The sequence below is a fragment of the Clupea harengus genome, chromosome 24 (genome assembly GCF_900700415.2).
Source record: "Clupea harengus chromosome 24, Ch_v2.0.2, whole genome shotgun sequence".
Lineage (NCBI taxonomy): Eukaryota > Metazoa > Chordata > Actinopteri > Clupeiformes > Clupeidae > Clupea > Clupea harengus.
The window spans coordinates 405,422-411,421 of NC_045175.1; positions in this window are offsets into that span (position 1 = coordinate 405,422).

Below are 6,000 nucleotides of genomic sequence, written 5' to 3' on the forward strand. Positions count from 1 at the left end.
CCAATGTTTTATTTTTTTCACAACAATAACATTTTGGCCTCTAGAGGGAGCCATACGATCAACTACTCTGATATGTTCAGCATGTACAGGTCTTCAGAGACCATCATCACAGGCTGAAGAAGACACACCCCTCCCTTTGTTAATGTTTGCTGTAGGTAATAAAGCAAGTGTTTGCATAGACAAACACAAAGTTACATAAAAAGGAACATAATCATTGCCTTAAATTCAGTAAGCAGATCATGAAAAAATCAATAAGCAGATCATGTCTGATCAAAAATATATGGCATTAAAAAGCCTTATCAAATACATATGGCATGTAAAAGCACTCTGAAATATATGTGGCATTAAAAACACTATCAAATATATGACATTAAAAAGCACTCTGAAATATGACATTTAAGTAGCAACTATTTAACAGAAACCATTTAGATATAATTTGTTTTTAACTGCTATAGAAAGTGAGATCTTTGACACACTTTAAAAATAAAAATGGTATGGCTGTTTATTTTGTTTGTTTATCAAGTCTTATTAAGAGATATATAAGTGGACACATTATTTAAAATGCCAAGTGAACTGAAGAAGGCTTGTCCACATCCTGGTCCTTTCAATCTTTACTTAAAGCAGAAGGCCTTAGAGAGAGCTGCAGTCATGCGAGAGAAGAAAGATGGCCTCTGGGAGTTGGTCTTCAGGGAATCTGTAAAGAACCCGCCAAAAAGATAATTTGTTGTTGTTGTTCATTAATATTCAGTAAATAAAAACAATTGTATTATTATTCTATACAGCAAATATATGTGCAGTGAAGATGGTCTTGTACAACAAATCAGCTGAATAGAAAAAAAGAGTAAATGACACTTACGACAGGAGCTGGAGGGAGACACTCCACTGAGGCGCTGTGGAGAACAAACATTGAATGAAAAATGGTTCCGGGACGAACTAGGAATTCATTAGGCCACCGTTGTCATCTTTAGAAATGTTTATGTTAATACGTGCAGTTTTCTTCAGTTTGAAAAGGAGAGTGAGTGAGGTCATATTTTGGGAAAATGCAACAATTAAATGTCTATAATTATAGAGATTTCAGACACATTTGAAGCTGCCATAACTAAGTGTTCATTTTGGCGGCTTTATGCCTTCATGGATAGATACAGATTGACAGGAAGTGAGTGTGAGAGGGATGGGATTGGGAATCGACCTCGGTTCCAGAGAGCACTGAACACGTGTTGGAATGCTACCGCTTGCGCCACATCTCCCCCTAACCAATCTAATTCTAATATCATGTCAGACTATTCTGTCTAAATTATACTTTCCATTTGTCTCTAAGTAAGTTATAACAATTACCCTGCATGAGAAGAGCCGGAAGCGTTTGGTCCTGTGTACTTTAGGGGAGGAGGGCTTCTTCACATCTTCCCTCAGTTTGCCCAACTCAGAGCATGGGTCAGAGAGAAGGAGGAGTTCTTCCTCACATCCTCCATGGAGTCCGACACAGCCTCAGAAATGTGCAGAGTGATGTCACTGCTCACTGGCATAGGTAAGGCATCCTGGGAGGTAGCGGTCAACTTCTCTTCACACGACCCTATAAAGAGACGTCAGTACAAGAACATCAGCATTCTTGTACCATGGACTTTTCCGCACTGGAGACTACAAATACATTGACTAGAGTTAACACAGCAAACTAAATGTATGTTTAGTATCATTAAGTACTGAGAAGTATTAAATATAAAGTCAAAAACACAAAAGGCAACCTTGTTTGGTGACATCTTTCTGCACATCAGGGGAGTCCTCATGATGAGAGGACCCCTCCAGTAGACTTTGCCCTGGGCTCAGTGGTGCAGCAGGAGGATGAACTTTCTTCTGGGGAGCATCTCTGCTCCGCTGGGCCACAGTCTTGTACTTGGTAATGGCAGGCAGAATCACCTCTTTGATGACTGCCAACACCCAGCTGCTTATCCCATCACAGATTCGGATCAGCTCCATCACGGTGAGGTGCTGAACAGACACAGGTAAATTATAGGCCAATTACATCTCAATTAGACATTTCATAGATGTGTTACGGACTCTATATTCATTGGCATAGTTTGTTTCTTACCTTCCTCTGCAGCAGTTTACCAATGGTCTCTTTATGCCTGTAAAGAGAATGACATTTTATGGTTATGGTCATGGTTACAGTATTTAGCAGACGCTTTTGTCCAAATAGTGCATCATTTTAAAAGTGCGTGTCAAAGAGTGCCTTCTGGTTCAGTCTATTTTATTCAGATGTGTGACTCACTCTTTTGGGTCTGGAGTGAACATTTCTTCTCTGATTCCGCAGACCGGCTTTCTTTCTTGCCACTGACTCCAGTGGATGGAAGTTTCAAGCCCTATTGTAGAGATGATCATGTGTCATATATCTTTCCTATATGTAATTAGTTATGATGGAAAAACTACAGTGTGTGCTTATGAAGATTAAGGATATATCGTTTTACTTGTAATGGTATTATAAGCCTGAAAACTATGGAGGACCAAACCTGCCATATTTATAAATGAATGAATGAATAAATAAATGTCCACTTCCATGCATTTAGACAGAAATAAATGAATAAATGTATTAATTAACGCACAATTGTCAATCAATAGTTACTTATAATTTACATTTATGTATGTATTTATTTCTGTATTCATTTATTTATTTATTCATTCATTCATTTATTTATTCATTCATTCATTCATTCGTGCATTTATTTATTCATTCATTCATTGTTCCCAATATGATAATGAGAGGAGGCCAGTAGGCGTGGAAACTGACGTTCAGACATTTTGCAATCAATCCAGAGCCTTAGATTTAATCTAGCTAACTAGTGCAAGCACTTCCGCATTTTTCCATAAGATCTGCATATAATATTTCAAGCTAGCTAATAACCTATAAAGATTCTTTATTATTGTTATTTATTCAGTCTCGGGCGAGAGACTGTGGAGAGGTATCTATCTAGCTAGCTAGGTTGGTGACAATCTAGAGAACAGTACAGTAACGTAGCAGTGTGGAGCAAGATAGCTGCTAGTGACGTTATTGTTCAAGGGATGTGTGTGCTGAAAGTATTTCACAGTCACTATAGCAATAACTTGCTTGTAAAATGATGATCCTGATGTAATGCTATGGCTTTGTATCAGATCGCCAGGTTATTGCTCTCAGGTTGTGCCTTATGCATACCTTGGGATACTCAGGAGTAGGTTGCCCATTCACAAAATGCTACAAAGATTTAAATAAAAAAAGTTCATAATGGCCTTTTGGGACGTTTTGTTCAACATTGATACAGTATGTCAAGCTCCTGGCAACTAGCTGGCGTTTGCTATCGCTAGCTAGGATAGCTCAATGCACAATTTTACAGACTGTAACATTAGCATTTTGACGGTAACATTAACATTTAGATTTTAACATTAACACATTTGTTGGAGAGACTAGTTATGTACTTCTGATGGTAATAATACTAGTTGCCATGAACCATAACTGTTTGGGGATGTTCTCTCAACTAGATAGTTAGTCATCATACCTAGCGATAGCGCAGTTCGCCAGAGAGATAGCTAGCTAACTGCAAGCAGCTTAATTTATTTTGGAGCAGACATATGTGTATTTTGCGATATATTGAGTTGGGAGTGGGGTCTCCCACACTTTTTAATCCACAGCTGGCACCTTTCCTCCTGTGTTTTGGGCTTTGGAAATGCGAAAAAAACGACGTGTCCCTCTAATCTCGCAGGGTACCTTGTGTCAGATCTACAAGTCCTGTAGGCACACTGTTTCACCATGCTGCTCAGTCCTCAAAGTTGTCGGACCTTCTTCTCTCAGTAGCGGTTGCTAAGGTATGATTGGATATACATTTTCATTTTCAACGAGATCGGCCAGCCTGGCCAAGTCTCTGGCAATTGCCCTTTTTCCATGACAGCAAGGTAAGGCTAACATAATCGAATACAACGCGTTGAAAACGATTAGCCAATGGGTGTGTCAAATACCGCCTACATATTTTTGATTGACACATCTCATTAACATATTGAGATGAAGAAATACAGGAATGAATGAATGAATGAATAAATAAATAAATTAATGAATGAATGAATGAATGAATGAATAAATAAATGAATGAATACAGAAATAAATGAATGAATACAGAAATAAATGAATGAATGAATAAATAAATACAGAAATAAATACATACATAAATGTAAATTATAAGTAACTATTGATTGACAATTGTGCATTAATTAATACATGTATTCATTTATTTCTGTCTAACTGCATGGATGTGGACATTTATTTATTCATTCATTCATTTGCAAATATGGCAGGTTTGGTCCTCCATAGAAAACATTATAGAGTGACAGTAAATGACAGCAATTATTAAAGCAAATTTTAAGTTTGACAAAACGTTAAGACATTAGCATAAACTTAGAAAAAAATGTCAATAAAAGTACGTAGACTTTATCAAACTTACAAGGCACGGGTACTCAATGTGTACTTCATCCATATTAGCAGCTGAAACTAAATAATGAAATGTAGTAAGGCTAAAGCAGCTTCCACACTGCCCCGACAAACGCCAACATTCTCCAACTAACGCCAACATTCTCCAACAGTCGGGTCAGTGTGGGCCGGCAGTTGGTGTTAGTTGGAGAATGTTGGCGTTAGTCGGAAGAGTTCAACATGTTCAGTCGGATCGGGTCGGATCGGGTAAAGTTGGAGAATGTCTGACCAATGTAGAGCCATTTCCAACCAACTCCAACATTCTGACAGCTCATTACCTTGACAACTAGGCTCAACTTGCGTGCATTACATCCTCGAGCTCTCTTGGATGTCGAAGTTATGATGGTTATCAGCCATTGTCCTAGTCCAGTGGTTCCCAAACTTTTTACAGTCCCGTACCCCTTCAGACATTTAATCTCCAGCTGCGTAGCCCCTGTGTGTGTACTGTGTTGTCAGCTTTACAGAGATAATTTAAGTCACTCTGGATCATTATGCACAACATTGATTTATCTCATTTACAAAATAATAATGCCAAGAAAAGAGAGACTCCAAAAGCAGAAGGACAGGGAACTGCAGCAAGCAGCTCAGGGTAGCAGCTCTCTTTTATCTTGGATCAGGCCATCAACTAGTAAAACAAATAAGGGAGAATCAGTAACCCTACCTGGTTCAGAGGAGCCCATCATGGATGAGGAAGGACAAAGTGTAGGACTGAGTTATGTTCAGGAGATAATTTGAGTTAGTTTGTTAACAAAAATAAATATTTAAATTGAGAATATCCTACTGTGTTTTTTATTTATTTATTTATTATTATTTTTTAATTTAATTAATAATTTTGGCAATGGGTGCCCTTTTTTTGGTTTGAGCACCTGCCCTCCAAAATGTCTGTGCACGTGCCTGCCTGACAGGGTATGTTTATGAATTCTAAAACTGATTGTTCCAATCCTTGATTGTGATTGGCTAAATCGCGTTCCATGCCGTTGTAAAATCCGCTTCGCGTCGTGCCTAACAACTCCCCTTACCTGTTCTAAAATCAGCGCAAAACACGGCCTCTTGGGGCTTATTGCTTAAATAGATATGTCAAGTGTAGTGCTTACTTCATTTGGAACGACATGGCTTAGTTTATCATTAGTGTTAAAGACACTCTTTGCTAATAGGTGTTTTTGCTAGGCGAAAGTATTTCTTAGCACCGCGTCCTGGGTGTGATTAATTCGTTTTTTTTACTCGTGACAACAGTTGCTAAGGAAGTAAAAGTCATGCCCACAGTGCCTTGGAAATTGGCTCCAATCGTTGAATCGTAAACTAGTCTAAAGCCAATCTCTAAAACGCTAACGTCAGTCTGCTGTCATAACATTTAGCTGGATAGAGGGGTGACTGGTATTTTGGATGACATTATGGCCTTTTTTCACCAAGGATACACAATGTGTTGACATGAATCCATTCTGAAAGTGTCCAGATTGGCTAGCTATCGTAGTTCTAATCAAGTGTTAAATTATCGATGACAATTATGGATGAGAAAT